Here is a 19,963-nt window from a genome sequence, read left to right as displayed (position 1 = left end):
ACTGTACCCACCGTGGTTGCTTAGGGGTTATGGTGTTGGGCTGCTAAGCACGAGGTCGTGGGATCGATTCCCGGCCACGGCGGCCGCATTTTGATGGGGGCAGAATGCAGAAACACCCGTGTACTTTGATTTAGGTGCACGTTAAAGAACCTCAGGTGGTCAAAATTATTTCGGAGTCCCCCCACTATGGCGTGCCTCATAATCAGATTGTAGTTTTGGCAAGTAAAACTCCATGATCCATTTTTTTTACCTCCGCACTATGTGTTTTGAAATGTTCTCATTTGTTTAAGCGTGTTGGTACAAGCCTTTACCGTAGCTTTAGCTTTAAGATTTGACCATATTCTCTCAGTGCGTAATGCCTTTATATACAACAACCGCGGATAGAAGTTGCGACTGTTTGAGATCGTAGCGCCTTTCCTCTAAGTTGTAGTGATTAGATGTCATTGGAAATGTGTAAGGTTGGAAACGCTTGTTTTCATCCTTCACATTCTAGAATACAAATTTATACTAGGGTAATTAAAACTTGCAAAATGCAGTGTGAAACTTCATACTAAACTTTATTTATTCAAAGAAAATAAACAATATTTTCAATGTCCCTTTATAATAGCATCATTGTGCACTGTGGAGGTGAACTGGTTCGAAGGCACAAACTGACTGAATGGATTCTTATCTTGCTTTAGCATAACTCAGTTTGAGTATGGAAGAAAAAGTACAGGTGACAGGATGAGCACTAACTTCTAACTGGTCTTATTCCACGACCCTACTGCACATTATATGCGCCGCTCATAGCACACATGAGAAAAACAACTGAAACAACAACCTTACAAGAAGCAGACGGCTGCAGTTCACTGAAAACGTGCCGACCAACTTAGAAAGTAAAGTTCCTTGCCTGATAAAGATAAGGAGGGTGTACTCACGCACACCCTAACGTATTTGGCAATGGAATTAGCCTGATCAGTAATCTCGCGCATCAGTTGAATGTTACTGCATCCTATGATGACACATTCTTTAAAAAAACTAGTTTGCATCCACAAGTCTTGCAATGCATCGCAAGGGGCCTACTTCGTTAACTTTTATGAAGGTTGTAACTATGCTCGCCCAAGCAATCGTTGATACTGCATCAGAACGGCTAGTTGGGCCAGTTGGTTGGGATTCATACTAAGGTTTGTTACAGCGCAACCTAAGACAAGGACAACAGAAGGTACAAAACAGCGCCGTGTCGTCATTTTGTACCTTCTGTTGTCCTTGTCTTAGGTTGCGCTGTAACTAACCTTATTATGAATCATTGATACCCCTTCCCGTCTGTCTAATGTAGACGCCCTTGCACAACAAGGGAAACTTGTATACCATAGCTCAAGTGCAATTAACATGCCCGTTCATGTCTTTTTTCCAACCAGTGTGTCAAAACAGATATAAAATACTCGCAAATATGCAATGACCACTACGTCACTTCACATTTATTCTGCAATATTCTGCTATCTCAACTGCAGGTTGCCAAGAATGAAAAATTACCAGAGTGCACTACTCGAATGGTGTTCACTGTGTCTGATGAGTGTCTTGATTTACCTAATCGATGAGATGTCAGTGAAAAGCTTTGTATGATGGTTACAAATGGCCGGTAACAGCATTTAAGACAGCCTAGGATTTGTGAAGGCACGAGAACGAAAGCCCGTGAAATAAATAAAAGGTGAAAATAAACTGCCCTTACCATGACAATGCTTCTGCGCACTATTGCATCAATCTTTACAAAAACTTTGTCAAATAGGGGCACTGGGAAAGAGCAGCTGCAGTTTTTTTCTCGACATGTCAGCAGTTTTTGGCGTGCAAGTACAGTCCCTACCAAATGCGAAGTAGCGCGATCTTGGTAACAGTTCGCTTTGCGAACCTTTACAAGACTGTGCCCCAGGTTTGCACATTCATAATATATGCAGTGCACTGATGACACTGTTTCTGTCTGAGACCACTTATATTACTGATGCGGAGCGCATTGTCACGTGAATTTCTAAAGAAAAATTCGCTTGTTTGTTTGTTTTTTTTGTCGGAAAAAAAAAAGACCACACATGAACTAGGTCGTTGTAACGCTGTTATCGGTCATTTCTCGGCGTATTCCACAACCTTTGCATTGGCACCATATTCGATAAGTAAGGAAATAAACATTCATTACAAGTACATATTAATTGCTTGTTCACAATGGAAAAAAAAAAACTTGAGTAGCACAAACATAAACCTATCAACATAGTGGGTGATGTTCACGGAAAGCACTCACTAATTTTTTTCTTGGCCACAGTTAGTTGTCATATCCAGTATGTAATTTAATGGTGGTTTCCGAGAAACCTGTACAGGTCTCCTTCGTAGCTTCATGCTAAAGTAGGGTGGGTGAAAATTTTTCCTGTCATGAATTTTACTTGCCTTGCAGGCTTCCACAGAACTGATCTGCCATAATCAAATAGTGCTCTGTAAAGTAAAATAAGGAACACCTTTTCTTCATATACCTGTATTTCACTCATTGACCTCTATCAAGCTACTCATGTAAATATGTATTTACTGCTCGAAAACGGGCAATTCATGCTCCAGTGTGTCAAATTTGCCACCTCCCAGAGCTGCTCCAAAACTTCTTTGACTGCTTCCATCCCTGTATGAGTGGCCCATATAATGTTTAATGAAATTATCACTGGCATCCCAGAAACTTCAACATTTAACATCTGCCTGCCAAAGTGTCTACATCTCAACATTTTGGTTAGAACTGATCACTTTATTTGCTGCAGGACTGAAGCTGTCTTGATATCTACAATACATTGGACACTACATGCAGGATTATGAATGGATACCTGAACACTGCTTGAAGGAGCAAGCTCTACAGCATCACTTATGCTCCTTTCCATGGGTTGGCAAGAGGAACCGTGGCACGCAACTCTACAGGCACCTGTGCTCTTCACTACCTTCGGAGGAGAGATGCATTGGTATGCTGTACATATATTTGACTGTGGGTTCCAGCTGCATCTCTTGCATTGTCATTCGATGTGCAGGTAGAGGAGTTACCTATTGGGCGCACATGTTGGTTAACGATACAAAAAGGAAGGTGCTTCTTTGAACACCGATGACCCTGTCCTCCACTTATTTATTTTAATTTTCTTGTAACCTTATTTTTGCTGATTATATAAAGGTCGCAGGCAATTAAGCCAAGAAAAGCGTTGGTGTAATTAGCTGTGGTTGAAATTGAAATGTAGAAAATATTGAAAGTCATGAAAGCAGACGAAAGGACCTTGTCTGTGGTGGTGACTGAACCCACAACCTTTGCAGTACACACGCGATGCACTACCAATTGTGCTAACTTGGGTACTTATGGTATTTATGCCCTGGGAGTGTTAGCCAGCGCCATTTAGAGCCATGGTGGGCAGATGTGGAACATCTTTTTTTGCACGATGGTGTCGCGTAACACCTGAACTGAAAAGAGCAGGCATGTGGCTAATAAACCCATGCATGCTACCTAAAGGCATCAAAGCTGTGAGGTTTCAAACCCTCGCATGAATGAATGAGAAGGAAAACGGGCTTCATTTTTTTAAAATCACGACCATATAAAGCCAGCAGGCAATGAAGCCAAGAAAAGCATAGGGGTAACTAGCTGTGGTTGAAACTGAAATGTTGAATTGGCTCTGCGGCCATCTATCAAATTTCACCGCAATGCATTATCATAACTCAATGGGCAGCACGTTTAAAGATTATAATTCAGAAGACTGCCAGAATTTCAACAAATGAGCAGTTAGCAAGAATGATAGTGTATGCCCTTCTAATATTCTTCGTATTTATGGCACTTATTCGTAACTTTTCCGCTGTGTTATATCAGTGTTTTAATTCGGACCAAAACTGTGCTATAATGTAGCAATGAGGTTATGGTCTAGTGGCGTAAATGTGCATGTTAATAAGAGGGAAAATCGCCTTAACGGTAACTGAGAGTTGTTTAAACTTGGGCAGCCTTCCGAAATATACTTTTTTTGAAGTTGCTGTCCATTGAGTTACACTGGTGCACCGTGTCATGCGAGCTACCGCAACGAGATGGCGCTGTGTACACGGTCATGTAAGATGCGGAACAACGCCTCTGGGAGAGCGGACCAGACCGTGTAAGCCGAGCCGGCATGTAGCCGTGCTTGTTTTGCATACACAACCTAGTAAACAGTTCCAGTTAACACTTACGTTTTGTCAATCACGTATGCTCGTCACCCGACCATGACATGGAGGCAACGGTGGGATACTCGACAACGCTGTGAGAAATGCACCACGCAAGTAGAAGTCTACATCACAGCGCACTGCGGTGAATACGACACTTTGCTACCCATGGCTTCACCTACAGTGTCCACAGCCCAGCACGCAGCTCCACTAAACTCGTTCGTCGTCAAACTGCCGGAAAAACTTGATTTTCGGCAGCCCGAGGAGTAGAAACGGTGGCTCACGAGAAGGGAGGGCTATAGAGCTATCTCCAGACTAAAGACGACGACGAGACGCAGGTGAACACACTCATTTATGCCATGGGTCGTGAAGCCAAAGACGTCCTAGCCTTGCTCAGGCTCTGTGATGCTGAGAAACTCGACTACAATACAGTAATGCAACTGTTCATAAAAAATTTCCTGACACGGATAAACATGATATACGAGTGTGCAAAGTTCAACAGCCAGAAGCAAGACGTGCATGAGACAGCTGATATGTTCATCACCGAACTCTTCAGGCTCGCTGAAGCCTCTGAGTACAGCGCCCTGAAAGAGGAACTGATCTGTGATAGACTCGTGGTCGGTCCCACAGACACGTAGGTAAGTGAGAAGCTGCAACTTAATGCTGAGCTTACTCTGGAAGCCGCTGTCAACGCTGCTCGCAACATGGCGGCAACAATCAAACAGCAGCAAAAGGACCTACGGCCACAGCTACAATCACTTGAAGCTGTAGACACCATGCACAGCTTCTCGAAGAGCAAAGGAAAGTCAAATAATTCTCGTAAAAACCAGCGTGACCAAACTGCGCTGACATGCAAGTGGTATGGCTCAACAAGACACCTATGGTTCACCATCACACACTATGTGCACGGCGAATGGCAAAACATGCAGTGCCTGCAGTAAAAAGGAACACAGCTGCCATATGCTTTTCCGCTTCCAAAAAGCAGAACAAAATGCACATACCAAGCTGTTTTGGAAGAGGTTTACTTGGACAATTAACTGACCAACAGGATCCTGGGCCATGAAAAATCAATGTGATGGTCAATGGCTTCAAGGTAGACACTGGTGCAGACGTGACTGCCATGCCAACAAGCCTCTACGACGAACAAGTCACGGGAAACCTGAAGCAAGCAAAAGAACAGCTGCTCGGACCCGGCAGGACCAAAAAAAGCAACGGTTAGACTGCTACCGTGTGCTGAAATGGCTGGTTGTGTCAAGAACAAATTTATGTAATAGACAAGCTGCATGACGCACTTTTTGACGTCCCCCCGCAATCAAATCCTTCAATGTCCAACCAAGTCTCCTAGAAGTAGCGGAGTCAAAAGGCAAGGTCAGCGACCCAGCCAACATTTTATGCCACTACCTCTACCTGGCTACAGACCTGGGCCTACCTTCTCAGGACCGATTACAATATATCGCTACTCCCTGATGCCAAGCGGTGTGCTATTATGTGCTCGGGGCGAGTACCTCTGCCCATGTTGCCGAGTGTCCAAATGTGAGTTGGAGAGAACGGAGAGCCTGGGTGTCATCATAAAGGTCGAAGAAACCACAGAGTGGCATGCACCTATGGTAGTGGCTAAAAATAAAGGAGGCGAGCTTCAAATCTGCAGTGACTTTGGAGGGTTAAAATAGAACATTTTGTGAGAATGAGTCTTAGTGCCCACCATCAATGATTGCCTGGCCAAACTCACCGGAGCTGCCTGGTTTAGCAAACTTGATGCTATAGCCGGATATTGGTTACTGGTTACCCGAGTCCCAGAGGTACAACACTTTCCTGACGCCACTTGGCCATTTTAAGTTCCTCTGATTGTCCTTCAGAATTTCCACAGCAACTGAATTTTTCCACTGGGAAATGCTAAGACTGCTAGAAGGCCTGGACGGCCAAGCATGTCTGCAAGACGACATAATAGTGTTTGGCCGCACGAAGACAGAACATGATGCACGACTGCACAAAGTACTTCAGCACCTGCAAGAAGCTGGCATCACCCTAAACGCAGGAAAGTGTGTACTACACCAGCAGTAAAAAATCGGGCCCCTTGGTTAACCCCCTTCTCGTTCATTACATAACGAGGGTCTCGAATCTGGCAACATTGGTGCCTTCAGGTACTACGTGTGGGTTTATTGACCAGTTGCCTTCACCCAAAAAGATCACATACTCGGGATGCCTGCGACAGAAAGGATGCTCTACATATCGCCAAGGTTTGTGAGTGGTGGCACTGGCTAACAATCCCAGGGTTAGTTCTAGTAGTAACATAAATACCCCAGAAAATAGATGGGAAGACGGTGCTGTGTTAGCTCGATCGGTAGAGCATCACACACGTAATGCGTAGATGTGGAATCGTTCCCCACCTGCGGGAAGTTGTTTCTTCATCCACTTTCAGTTCCGTTAATTTTCCGTGTTGTCCTTGGTGCCTTTGTTTGTTGGCGTCTTATGATTAATAAAAATCGGGCCCCTCGGTTAACCTGCTTTCTTCTCGTTCATTACATAACAAGGGTCTCGATTCCGGCAACATTGATGCCTTCAGTTGGCATGTGCGGCTTTATTGACCAGTTGCCTTCACCCAAAAAGATCACGTACTTGTGATGCCTGCAGCAGAAAGGATGTTCCACATCCACCGCGTGTGTGCCATGTTTTCTAAGAAAGCAGGAACTATTCATATAATCTCTCTGGAAGTTCATAAAAGAGGGGGAGGGAGGAAAGATTGCAAAGAAGGGAACAGGGTCAAACAAATCGAGGTGTAGCAACCTGTGTAAACCGAAAGCAAAAAACATTCATACACATATTGTGAGAAATAGAAAAAAAAAGAATAATTACACAGTCATTCTTTGATATTAAAAGAGCTTCTGATATCAGTTGTGAATTCATGTTTCTACTTCTGCCAAGAATATATTTCAAGCTGTGGATGACAAGTGCATGTGTTACAATGCTCACCTACATTGGTCTTACTTTGTTTTTATATTCTGCAAATGTTCTCTTGCCCTTTCATCAGTGCAGCGCCCAATTTGGCTTGTGTAGAGCTTACCAGAAGTAAGAGGTTATTTGGTAAACCATTCCAATGGCACAATTCATGAACGGTGTTGCATGCCTTTTGTTAAAAGCAGCTGTATTTTTACACTCAAGCGTGGGAAAAAAGCTTAGATGGCTTCTTCGGAACCAGCAGCACGAATGGGGCCCCATATTTGTCATTAACCTTCTTCAGTGAGTGCAACTGCTGTGCTCATGAGGCAGTGCCTCTGGTTGCTTCAAACTGCGCACTGTTACCTTTGCTGCTTTCCACTCCTGAAGTTTTCGCAGTAGGGATTCTGAGATTCCGATGATGAGAGTGAGGGAGGCCAGCTGTTATGAACATGCCAACGTGAGCACAAAATCTATTGCGCCTTGTGTTAATACACATTTTTAGAGCCTATTCAAGGCACATTGGGCAATTGTGGGCTTAACATGGATTTAGGCTGGTTCATACAGTAGCTAACCTTTCTTTGCTCTTAGTTGGTAACTTCAGGAAACATGCGTTAGGGTGAGCATCAAATGTTTACCTAAGATATGCAGCATATTGTCAATGGGTTAATGAAGTTGAGTCTGACGAAGTCTTGTCCGGTTAGGAAGAGTCAAGGGAAAAAACAGAACTGACACCGACCAAAGTGAAAAATTATGTAAAGACACGTGGGAGCCTTGCTTACAATGCTTTCACCATGCGTGTCTCATGTGTAAAGGTTAGTCCTTTTCCGTGCCCATTAAAGACATTTCAAATGTTATCTACCGTATTCTCATGTGTCATATTAGAGTTAGGTTGTAAAAGAATCAAGATATCGATGTGTGTAAAAACACTTAGAACCACGGCGTTGTCAAATATCTAGTGATGTAATGTCACAAAGCACAGGAGCATTGCGATTATCACATCTCAAAACCCCTACTGCAAAAGCTTAAATTCCAAATGCAATGAAATTTCACTTTGGCTATATTGGTAATAAATTAGTAGTAAATACTACTAGTAATCTTGGCAAAGCTGCGGGGCTGGTATCTAATTTTCTTTTTGATATTCTTTTAATACTGTATTAGCAGACGACACATGAACCTGGTGGTTAGTGGCTTTGACGAGAGTCCACATTGCCTTCAGGTTTTTATCACTGCAGGCAGCTGCAGGTGGTCCCTTATCTCGTAGGCCACACTAAGGTGCCCTGCAATCTGAGTCATGCCTCACTGCCAGTTACTGGTAATTGTGGCATTCATTTCAGTCTCGGTATCAAGATTGCTAGAATGCTGTTTTGTATTTACACTGTTTGAATCATTTTTTTATGCAGCCCTAACTTTTGTTGTGGTTGGGCTTTAAGGGCTGTAAAACAGCAAAAGCCAGCAGTGCGCACACTTTAAAGCAGCTGAAGCAGCTGGAAGTACTGCCTCATGAGCACCAAGTGATGCACTCACTGCAGAAGGTTGCTGACAAGCATGGGCTCTGAGTTGGGCTGTTTGGTGTTGCGCTGCCAAGCCTGATGGTGGATAATCAAACTGTAGCTGTGGCAGCTGCATTTTGATAGGTGTGAAATGCAAAAATGCATGTGTGTTTTGCACTGTATGCACAGTAGAGTAACCAAGGGGGTCAAAATTATTCCAGAATCCCTCGTACTTCATGCCTCATAATCATATTGTGGTTTTGGCAAATAAAACTACAGAATTTGGTTCAATATATTAGTTGGTGCCCTTTGATGTTCCAGTTCTCTAATTTTCTTGCTTATAAAAGCTCTGTTCTTGGTATAAATGATGAATTTGTTATTACAAAAGGCTAACCTTTAATCTAACTTAACTCATTAATTTCCTTTAGTGTCCCTTTTCCATGCATTAAAAGCATGGAACACTAATACATTTGCATTAATTTTTATTTGACTCGTGCTCAACAGCTAGATGCCATAGAAGAGAACTACTAACGTGGGCTTCAAGTTGATAGGTTGCCGTATAAAAGCTTGTCTTTTCTTTTAGAGATAAAAACACCTGAGCCTAGTTTTCTGTCTATATAGACTATTGAGATAGGCAAACACCACTTGCATGATAGATCAGTGATTAGTTATGTGTTCAGTTTTTGCCCCCACCCCAAAAAAAGAAAGTGAACTTGTGGGATCGTTCTCCACCTGTGGCAAGTTGTTTTTTCATCCACTTTCATTTCGATTAATTTATCATTTCGTTATTTCATTTATTAAGCTCAAGTAATTTCCCCTATGTTGTCCTTGGTGTTTGTTGACTTATGATATTACTAGTAAAAATTGGGCCCTCGGTTAACCCTCTTTCTTCTCATTTATTACATAACGAGTGTCTCGAATCGGGCAACATTGATGCCTTCAGGTAGCATGTGTGGGTTTATTGACCGGTTGCCTTCACTAAAAAAAGATCACGTTCTCGTGACGCCTGCGGCAGAAAGGATGTTCCATGTCCGCCGCCAAGGTCTGTGAGTGGTAACGCTGGCTAACACTCCCAGGGTTCTACAAGGAAACATAAATACCCAAGAAAGTGGATCGGTAAACGGCGCCGCGGTGCTCAATTGGTAGAGCATGGCATGCGAAATGCGAAGGTTGTGGGATCGTTCCCCACCTGTGGCAGGTTGTTTTTTCATCCACTTTCATTTCCATTAATTTATCGTTTCATTATTTCATTTATTAAGCTCAAGTAATTTCAACTATGTTGTCCTTGGTGTCAGTGTTTGTTGGCTTCTTATGATATGAATAATAAAAATAGGGGCCCTCGGTTAACCACCTTTCTTCCTGCAATAACATTTTTCATGGAGGATAACAAAAGTACGCTTGACTTTCTTTAAAAAAATATGCTTCATGTAGACAGTTTCTGCGTCCTTGTCTGTTTGCAACCTAAAAACATGAAAAACAGCTAGTAAAAGGCCGCAGAAAATTTTAAACGAACTGCTGATATTGCAGTAATAAAAACTCTTCACAAAGAATAGCTAATAAAAATATTTTAGAAATTTCAGTGGTTTTCTGAAAATAAAATTGGCATGGAAAAGGTTAATCTTGTATGGGGCACTAAGAACAGTAGTCAAACAAATTAGTCACCTAACGCAATCTGTGTAATGAATTGAGCATAAATGCTCTATAAACAATTACATGTTTTCGATGAGAGATGGTGATTATTTTCCGACACATGTCGATCTTTATTTGCTAATGTGGAAAACCACAATCACTTCCCTCTCGGGGCTCTGCAACTAACCTCATGTGCTGGAAGATAGGGAAACACCCACGGCTCATATGTTCAGCCATGTGGCTACTGTAGTTATTTGTGCAAGTTCTGGGTTCACCCACTCCCTCATTGAAACATTGATAATGATTAGGATTACTAATACTCGTTTCCATCCAGGAGCCAAATCAGCTTGTAGTTGATGCTAGTCCTGTTGACAGGTCTTTATCCTTGTTTCTTCCTGCTATCATACTCCTAAGAATAAATAATCTTGCATACTATTGCTGAAAGCTGGGAGAGTTGGTTACTGGCATTAGGAAACATAGTTACTACACTATAAGATGAAACACATGAAATGCACAGGATGAGCACTACACATGAACTTGTTTTTGTACATGATTGCGATTATATGCATGCATGAAATGCTCAAACTTGCAGCAAAATTTGACTATACGTGACATATAACATACATCACTCATTCTATTTTGCATGTACCGTACATCTTTTTCAAGTAATCAATTTTTATATTCGAGATTTCAATTGAAGGTGTGCTATTGCATTTATCGGTTTGTCTGGGAAGGCCCTTATATATCAGTGTGGAATTTTAGCCTTACATTTTCTGAGTATGTTGTGCTGTTGTATTTTGCCATGTATTGACATCTTTTACAATGTCCTGCAAGTGTTTCAGGCCTTGCTGACACGCTAACCTGCGCAGAATGCTCAGCCTGTCTTTGAGGCACCTTTGAGTGCCTTTAATGCCTTCAGCAGCAAGTGTTATACCCGTCACACGAGCATGCCAAAGGTCCTTTGAAGTTAAGGAGCATTGAGCTTTCAAAGACATTAGTTCAACGGATATATGTCGGTGCTACATGGTCTCCAGGTAGTCTCCGTTGAAGCTTTTAACAGAGACCGCAATGTATCCTTAGCGCTACCATCACCTTGAAAGTAATAAAAAAATATAGCCCAATGCGTCTTATAATAAATTTGTCACATTTTTTTCAGCAACATTTATTTTTCCTAATACATAGAAACATCAAAACAAAATGCACACGTAGTAAAGGCATTACTTTATCACAAACAGATGTATTTATTGTAATGATGGCCACCATGTGTACCGCTTCGTACACCGCACATTGGCGTCGATTATTCATTGTTGCCTTTGCTTCAGCTGCTTTGTTTCGTTCGTTGTGGCTAGGTAGCGGTAGGTACACGTAAACGCTGTAAAAACTAAAAAACAAAAGTGACAAGGAAAGATGTGCAGAAAAAAGCCAAGGAGACTGGGATGCCTAGCAGCCACTAACCAAAGAACCAAATCGCACATGGCAACCGTGTTGTGTCGAGGTTGCTGCTGACGACAGGCCGTACCGGTGTTGCTGTATCGGCGCTTTCATGATGGAGATTGCGGGTGTCCCGAAAGTGTTTAGTACTTTAGTAACAGTATTCAGTACTTATAAGCTTGTTCTGAAGAGGTAAAAATTGAACTTCCATATCTTTAGATTATTTTTTCTACTGTCAGACGCCCTCTAGGCTTGGGAGTATTCCCTTGAGGTTTCAAAGGACGAACGCGCACTCCTTTGACTCAAAGCCACCTTCCAGTAGGGCTCCTTTGCTGTGCCTGTGTGACAGTGCACATTCTCCCTTGAAGTAAAGAATCTTTGGTTCAAAGGACTTTGAAAGTGCCCGTGTGACTGGGGTATTATGTAGGATAGACCAGGATTTGTGGTAATGGCAGGCTGCAGGAGCATTGTGCACAGATGTAGGTGGTAACAGCATCTGGATATCTCACAAAACATTGCAAAACATGCCAAACTGTGACTGTACACATGCAGTTTGCAAATATAAGGCAGGGAAGTGCAGATTTGTATACTAGGCCTTTTCCATCCAAGAAACCAATAACTGCATTAACAAACCTTCTACAGGGGTCTTGAATAAAGAAGTTGGTTACTTGAACAATATGATGTACGACATGGGTGCATCATGAATCACATAGTTTATATGTCGTGTATTGTGAAATTTCCTGCGGATGTGTCGTTTTTATGTATGTAATCATTGTTTAGTGAGGTTGCTTGATGTCCAGCACCCATTCTCTGCATATCATGTTGGTATTTTGTTTTGTCTTAGAACTGTAATTATGTTTCATAAAACCTTACATTGCTAAAATTAGACTTTGGGGCAGTTTGGTCTTTTCATCCACATTCTTGTTTTTGTCATTTCCCTTACCATGCAAGCATTTTTCTGGAGCACTTGCAGTATTTCGTCTACTCTTGCGTTTACAAGCCAGATGTCTGTCTGTGAACAGCTCAAACCACTTGTAGCATGCAAATCTGATGCATCCTCAATAGAACTCCATAGTGAATGTATTGCTAAAAATATTTTTCAGGGGATGAAGCACTTCTATAACTACAGAGTTTTGCAGCAATAAAGAAGCAGAATGCTTGCATCTGTGTAATCTATATATAATATTTTCTTTGTATCATCTTTTATCTGACTGTCTGTCAGCATGGTAACATTGCATATTATCTTCTTAACATTCATGAGTTCCAAATAGCTACTATAATCTTTTTGTCCTCACATTTTCTGCAATATCCTTCACCGGAAGGACAACTAGCAGTTCACTTGATTTACCACTTACAGGCAACAAATTAATCATAATAGTAGTGTCATGCCTATTGCTTAAAAGCTCCTAAACGATTTTGCACATCTGAAAGTTCCTTGAATTCATGCAAGCAGGTGCTGCTTATATGATGGCTGAATGCTCATGTGATTGGTTTTTAGGCCAATGTGAAAGAAAAACGCCAGTACCTATGTGTTGCTTTATGATGTTGACCTGTATTTATTATTACGTTGGTGAACTGTGTGTGCACTCTGAAGATATGCACATTACTGCTGGTGTTTTGTATAATCTGTGTATAATACAACAACATATATTATCAAGAACACATTCATTTTATTAGTTTTTGTAATGTGTTGTCATGATTTCCTTTCATTGTCAGTGCTGCAAGGCGTCCTAATACCTAATTAAAGAGCTTCTGCAGACATAAAGAGTTGATTCAAAATTTCAGAAGCTTTTAATCACTGCAGCTATAGGTTTTTTTAATATAAGCTTTCTTCACTACAAAATGGGGGTTCCTAAATTGGTTATTTGCGCCTATAAACCACCCGAGCTGGATGAAAATACTTTTCAGAAATTGCTCGAAGGTCTATTATACTTAAGTCAGAATAAGAAGATACTCTTTGCAGATAAAAAACATTAATGGTCTATCTCACATAATGAAACATTCTGGAAGGCCTTGTGGTCATTCGTAGAAACACTTGTTTGTAGCTTTGTCAGTGCCGTGATGTTTCAACCTTAACCTACAAGATAACGATACTCACACCATGTGAAATTTTCGCGAAGTAGTCTGTTTGTGCATTCTGCGACTTAAAAGGAAGAGGTCTGGACACTGACCAAAATGGTTTAAAGTACTTATTTGAATTTTTGAAGTTATTTGAATTTATATGAATTTGAAAATGTAAAAAACTATTTTAAACATTTTGGTCGGTGTCTAGACCTCTTCCTTTTAGTATGCATCATCCCGACCAGACGGGCTTTCGTCATACTCTCCACTTCATCCAGTCTGCAACTGTACAATGGGCTGTAATTTTTCCTAAAATCTGAGGTGGCCAAGATGCACTTGGAGTGGTAGCATTGAATGGCCCAGCACTGTTGAATAATTGGTGATGCTATGTTTAAATATTCATGTGGTGTCTGTTTGCAATACAATAGTACATAATCTATTTTGTTCTGTTTTCCAGAATGCTCCCTATCATGCACTGCCATCTCAACAGTACCATGGCTTTTTGTGTGGATTCCTTCCCTTTTGAGGGCCACCACTGTTTGCACAGCATCACAGCCTGCCTGCCTTGATCTTGCGGAAGAAGAAAATACAAAATGCCTATTTTTTGAAATGCATGCATGGCTTCATGCAACACCACCTGTCGTTGGGGTGTTAAGGCTTTTTGCAGAGAAAATGTAATGACGCCTTATGTGTGCCCTGGTGGCAAAGTGTTTGCCTCTTTGCCTGTGTAAAAATTTCACACTTATGGATACTGTTAAAGGTTCCTGTATCATATTTTCTTTCACATCCTAAGAAATTTTTGTTTCATTATAAAACTAAAAATTATAGTTGAATTGCTGCTTTGTGTGATATGCAATATTCAGCTGAAGGTGATCAGCAGAGGTTGAACAAGTGTTATGTCAGGTGGAGAAATTTTTTTGAGAAGTGGACTTCTTCGTTAGGGTAACAACCGTTTTCTTTGGCAGTATTTATATAGTTCACTTTTCTCCACTCCATGGATATCCAGCAAAATGAGTGAGTGCATAGAGAAGGTAAGGTAAGTTTAAATGCTCACCATGGGGGTTTAGTTGGGGTAGCAAGGTGTGTAGAAGTATGGGAGTTTGGCAGGTTGCTGGCACCAATTTCTATGAGTGATCTTGTTGTTTGTGTCTATGTCAGTTATATAATGCGAGGCGTCTTCTGACGCCAGAAATTTTGAAAAAAAAACTCCTTATATTTGTGGAAATTCAGTATGTGCCCCTGGGGCTACTACGAGCACTTGGGGCCACTGGGTAGATGCAGCTCTCCAATGAACTTTTTTGACACAAACTTGTGTATGTACGCTGGGTGTGTGCCACTGCATATGTGCCACTCTTTAATGAACCTCTTTGATGCTGACTTAGGTCATGGGGCATCACAACACAAACCTATGTAGCGACATCTGTGTATGCAAGTAAGTGTGAGCTGGAATTGTCTGCTTGGATTTTCTTTCCCTGATGACGACTAGTCCCCTTGTTGAATTAACTTCAGCCTGAGATATCACCTGTTTGTCTACTGTTATCACATTATGCCCATTTTGCTGTGAACTTGTCATGTTCTGTAGCTGGCAAGCTTGAATTTCAGGTGCCGCACGCTAAGGAAATTGATTCAGAGTGGGTGGTACCACTTCTGCTTTTTCTTTGCAGCTGTGTGTTACATGAGAGAATAAGTTGTACGTAGATGTCTATTAGAAATAGCATAGGTATTCAAAGGTACTTTCATTATGTTCTAGGTCATTGGTGCTGTCTGGCCTCCTTTGCATCATTTTTTGTAGCATGCTTTTTACATGCAAAAACAAATGTGGCCTGTTCTAATGCATGCAAGGACTGCCCAATAGCTCATGATGTTTTGAGCCGCTGAATTTCAGTCTTGGCTGCACTTGTGGATTTTCAACTGTACTGAAGCTTGCAATATGCTTGAATTTCCTGTCAAACTGGTTTGCTTGTTTGTATCCAATTTATTGAATTATTTCACTTTCATTATGCTAATAGTCATTGATTGTACTATCATGCTGGCACATTTGATTCTGGAACTGCAATAAATTTCCAGACATTTTATTGCTTTGTCATGGTTTTTGCACTCGTCAGACACAATCTACTAAACACACACACAAAAAGAACTCCCTTCAACCTCGTAAAATTCCCAAAAAGTGCATAATAAACTCCCAGACCTACCTGTAAAAGCCCTAATAAGGAGCTAAAATGCACTCCCAAAACATCTGTTTAAAACTCCCTTAGTAAAACAGCTCCCTAAAGCTGTAAAAATTCACTCCCAAGCATTCTCGTATATGTTCCCATAAAAAGCAAAAATCGAACTCTCAAAACTATCCATAAGTGCTCCCTTAAGCAGAGCTCCCAAAATATGGGAACGGTTGCTCCCAGGTTTACACCTAAGCACTCCTACAAGGAGGTAAAATAATTTCCCAAAGGTATCCTTCAAAACGCCCTTAAGAAGCCAAACGTTTCCGAAAATATGTACGTAAGAACTCCCATCGCTTCTCCTATAAATTCCCATAAGAAGCAAAATAAAATACCCATGTCAACTTGTAAAAGCTCCCAAAGCTCCTCATAAGAACTTCCATAGTTCTGGTGTTCAAAAGAGGAATGAAAAACTCCCAACGTTCCCCATATAGACTCCTGCAACCACTCGGGGGTTGGTGTTCAAAGGAGAATTAAAAACCTCCCATAATTCTCCATATAGACTCCTGCAACCACTCAGGGGTTGGTGTTCAAAGGAGAATTAAAAAACTCCCATAATTCCCCTTAACACCACCAAACACAAGGGTGTGAAAAAAAACTCCGTTCGAATGGAGGATATTGTCCTCCCTTAAGGGCTGAAGTTATGCAACGAGGCCAAAACTCCCTAAAAGGGTCAAACCTGTTTACAGTGTAGAACTAGAGTTATCCACTTGAACTTGTAATCAGTGACGTGCCATCCAAGAGGTAATTATTGTATGAGCGTATGCTATTTCTCGCATCACAACTGTGGCCTTATTTTCTGCAGTTCTTGTGTTTGATTAAGTGTGTGTGTGTGCGTGCGCGTGCGTGCGTGGGTGTGTGTCAACAAAGGTGTCAGGGCGTGTCGCTAGCCTTGTAGCGGTTTCTGGCGACACAAATTGGTGTATCCAAAGGTCGCCTCGAGGAGTTACAATGTATACGAGTGAATCTTTCTGCATAAATTTTACTACATTTTACAATAGCGTAGAAGTAGCTTGCACATGATCCTTTAAAAAAATAAAAAAAAGAAATAAAGAGAGAGACAGAGAGACAAAGAGAGAGAGAGATAGTTTGGGGGTTTATTGCTTTCATAACCATTCGAAACATTCAGGTTTGTACAAGAACTACGCGAGTGGAACGACATTTTTACCATTTAACTATTGGCGCATCTTAACTAGCTCAAGGCTAGTCGATTTTATTTCGGGGCCCATTTAAGCCGAATCTTTCTTTGCCAATTGTGCTGGCCTTTGTGGAAAGGCGTGTTTGATAAAAAAGGTAAAAAGGAAAGTAAAAGAAACGGTGTTGTTTACACTATTGTGAAATATTCAGCCGAGTAATTCTGACCGAAGCCTAGATTTTCCTAAGCTTAGAGCAAGGGCTTGTTTGTAATTAATAACATCTCGGTGAGTGCTAGTTGGCTCATCTTTAGAACCACGCTGAAGCAGTGAGACTGAAACTATGACACACATTAAAAAAAATACGACGCGAACAATCCTTGAGTGGTAACCGAACTTTTATTTGGAAAACGCAAACCTTCATATTTTGGGCTAGATATATATAGGGCGGCGTTTTTCGAATAAAAATTTGAGTTGGCAGTCAGTGCTTGTTCTGTGTTATTTGCTATCATGTGTGTCCCTGTTTCATGTCGCGTTGTTTCAGCATATTTCTAAATGCCTGTTTGTGTTGACTACGCTGTAATATAATTTACACCCTAAAAAGGGAAAAAAAGGTGTAAATGTGTCTGTAACTCACACCCCTAGTGTGTCCGTTATATAAATCACACCCTAAGGGTGTGAGTTATAGGCACATTTGCACTCTTTTTCACTTTTACTGGTGTAAATTATTTTACAGTGTGGGCCGTCTGTGTCGGTTCTGGGAGATTGCACTCGTGGGTAGCGAGAGGATAGTGCATAGACGGGAAAGACGGGGCGGTTAACAGGTGTGTAGACTGGCTGGTTATCCTGTGCTGGGTCACAGGAGTAGACCGAACTAAAGGCGAAAGAAAAGGACAGACAGGCGAAAAGGAAAAAAGAAAAAGCTGCACAAATGCGCGATGTAGCGCACGAGTTTTCGGAGGAATAAGCACTATAAGGGAAGCATAAGATATAAGACCGTTTCGAACCATCAGCGAATATAAGTTCTTGATTACGGAATTGATGACGGTGATCACTGCGCAAGTCCTGCTGTGTAAAATGTGGGCCGACTGCATTCCAATGTGTGCCCCTTTTTTACGTGCTTCGTTTGTGGTCTGTATACTGACACACAGCCCATACGCTATCATCGGGATCAACATGTTCTGAGTGGTATACTTGATAAGAAAGGAACGGAATCTAGAAAAAGGAATCCTTACACTATATCGGCTATTATTTATTCTCCTGCAAAGACGTGTTTGTTTATGAATGTTTTCTCATTGCCTCTGTTCTGTGTTCTACTTTGTTATTCATTCGATGCATGCCTGACGAATATGCGATTTCGAATTTTTAATATACTGCGACGTGTTGAAAGTTTTAGAATTCCGTCTTTAGTGGCGCTCATATATATACACGGGCCATAAAATTTTGGATGGGATGAAATAAACATGTACTAGCTCTCGTGCTGTAACCACACAAGCCAGTGCAGTGGTAAACTCACGCATTACTTCACCAATAATTAAAAAAAAGGAAAGAAGAGTATTCGGGGAGCATAGCGCAGCGCGTAATCAAAGATAGGACATTGATTCGAACACTGACCTATGCGCGCGCCCATATATTAACCATAGAATTGAGAAATAGTTCTTTTCACCACTCGATGGCGACGAAAGTGGGGTTGCGGGTGATTTTAGCCTGTCAGTAAGAGCTAACAACGGCTCTGACCCCTGCGGAGGATATTTCGGTGTCACTGTGCGGCGTGCCCGCGACAAGCTCGCGTCCTAGGCGGACCTGCAATAAAGTTTCCTCACTCACTCACTCACTCACTCACTCACTCACTCACTCACTCACTCACTCACTCACTCACTCACTCACTCACTCACTCACTCACTCACTCACTCACTCACTCACTCACTCACGTATAACGTGCATGTGTGAACCGACGTGTGAACCAGAGTGGGGTGCCAAGGGAAGCAGGCGCAGTTGATTGCTACAGAGGATTAGGTTGCGACGAAATTCGGAACTGAGTGTGGAGCTTTATTTTGGTAGATGGTAAGCGAATATTCTAAGGAAAGACGTCTGCTGTGCAGTGGATGTAATTTAGTTCAAGATGATAATAATGTCTGCACAACGCCTTGCGTGCGCGTGTTTTCGTAACATGGCGCTTCTACCTCGAGCGACTTGAGAGTGCATACTAACGCAAGCGACCAGTCCGTTACAAAAATTCTCGTTTTATATTTAGTAAAGTTGAGTGTCTGGAGCTTTAAATATGCACTTTTCAGAAAAGCTATCACATTTTAAACATACAGCGGAGTTTTTGTGTGGTAACATCCGCCGAGCTCTAGAGGAGTGAATCCCGCATGTATAGGCGCAGCATTTGATCGCCTGCAGATCGGCATACGTAGCCATCGACGGGAAAGAAGGAACAAACCAAAGAAAAGAACACGCAGGACACGAGGAAAGTCACGCCAGCCTCATTGACGCGAACCAGACGTTACACAAGAGCGCGCCTTCTCGACGGTAGCAGACGAGCCGTGTGATGAGTTCAACGAACGAGGGAAACCGCCCGTTGTTTTTCTTCCGTCGTCTCCGCGACCCACTCAGTCGTCGGGCTCTCTGCTGGCGCACGTAGGCGCGCAGCCATTTTGGGCCGGCCGTGGTGACGCGGAGGCAGGCAAGGCGGCGCAGCAGCTAAAGCAGCAGCCGGTCTCCTTCCCCCCGACCGCTCCTTCCTCCGCAACCCGGCTTCTTCCCAGACCCGTCGGCACAGCGGCGGCTCGGCGCGGTGCGTCTCCGTGTCAGTTGCCATGGAAACCGCGGTGCGGCATCGGGCGACGAGGCTCTCCCCGCCGCGATCGATGAGCACGACACAGCCATTGGGCGCTGCCAC

The 19,963-nt window shown here is 42.2% G+C and overlaps 1 long non-coding RNA gene across 1 annotated transcript; it reads left to right on the top strand.

Annotated features, from left to right (window-relative positions):
• Positions 1–1,686: 1,686 nt before the first annotated feature.
• LOC129385008 (uncharacterized) lies at positions 1,687–15,787 on the top strand. Its single transcript, XR_008612536.2, has 2 exons — positions 1,687–2,960; positions 14,170–15,787. It is a non-coding gene; the product is annotated as an uncharacterized lncRNA (long non-coding RNA).
• The last annotated feature ends 4,176 nt before the right edge of the window (positions 15,788–19,963 follow it).

This window comes from Dermacentor andersoni, chromosome 5 (assembly GCF_023375885.2).
Source record: "Dermacentor andersoni chromosome 5, qqDerAnde1_hic_scaffold, whole genome shotgun sequence".
In the NCBI taxonomy this organism is placed as follows: domain Eukaryota; kingdom Metazoa; phylum Arthropoda; class Arachnida; order Ixodida; family Ixodidae; genus Dermacentor; species Dermacentor andersoni.
Note: the sequence above shows the minus strand (reverse complement) of the source record. Positions and strands in the feature narration are given on the sequence as shown.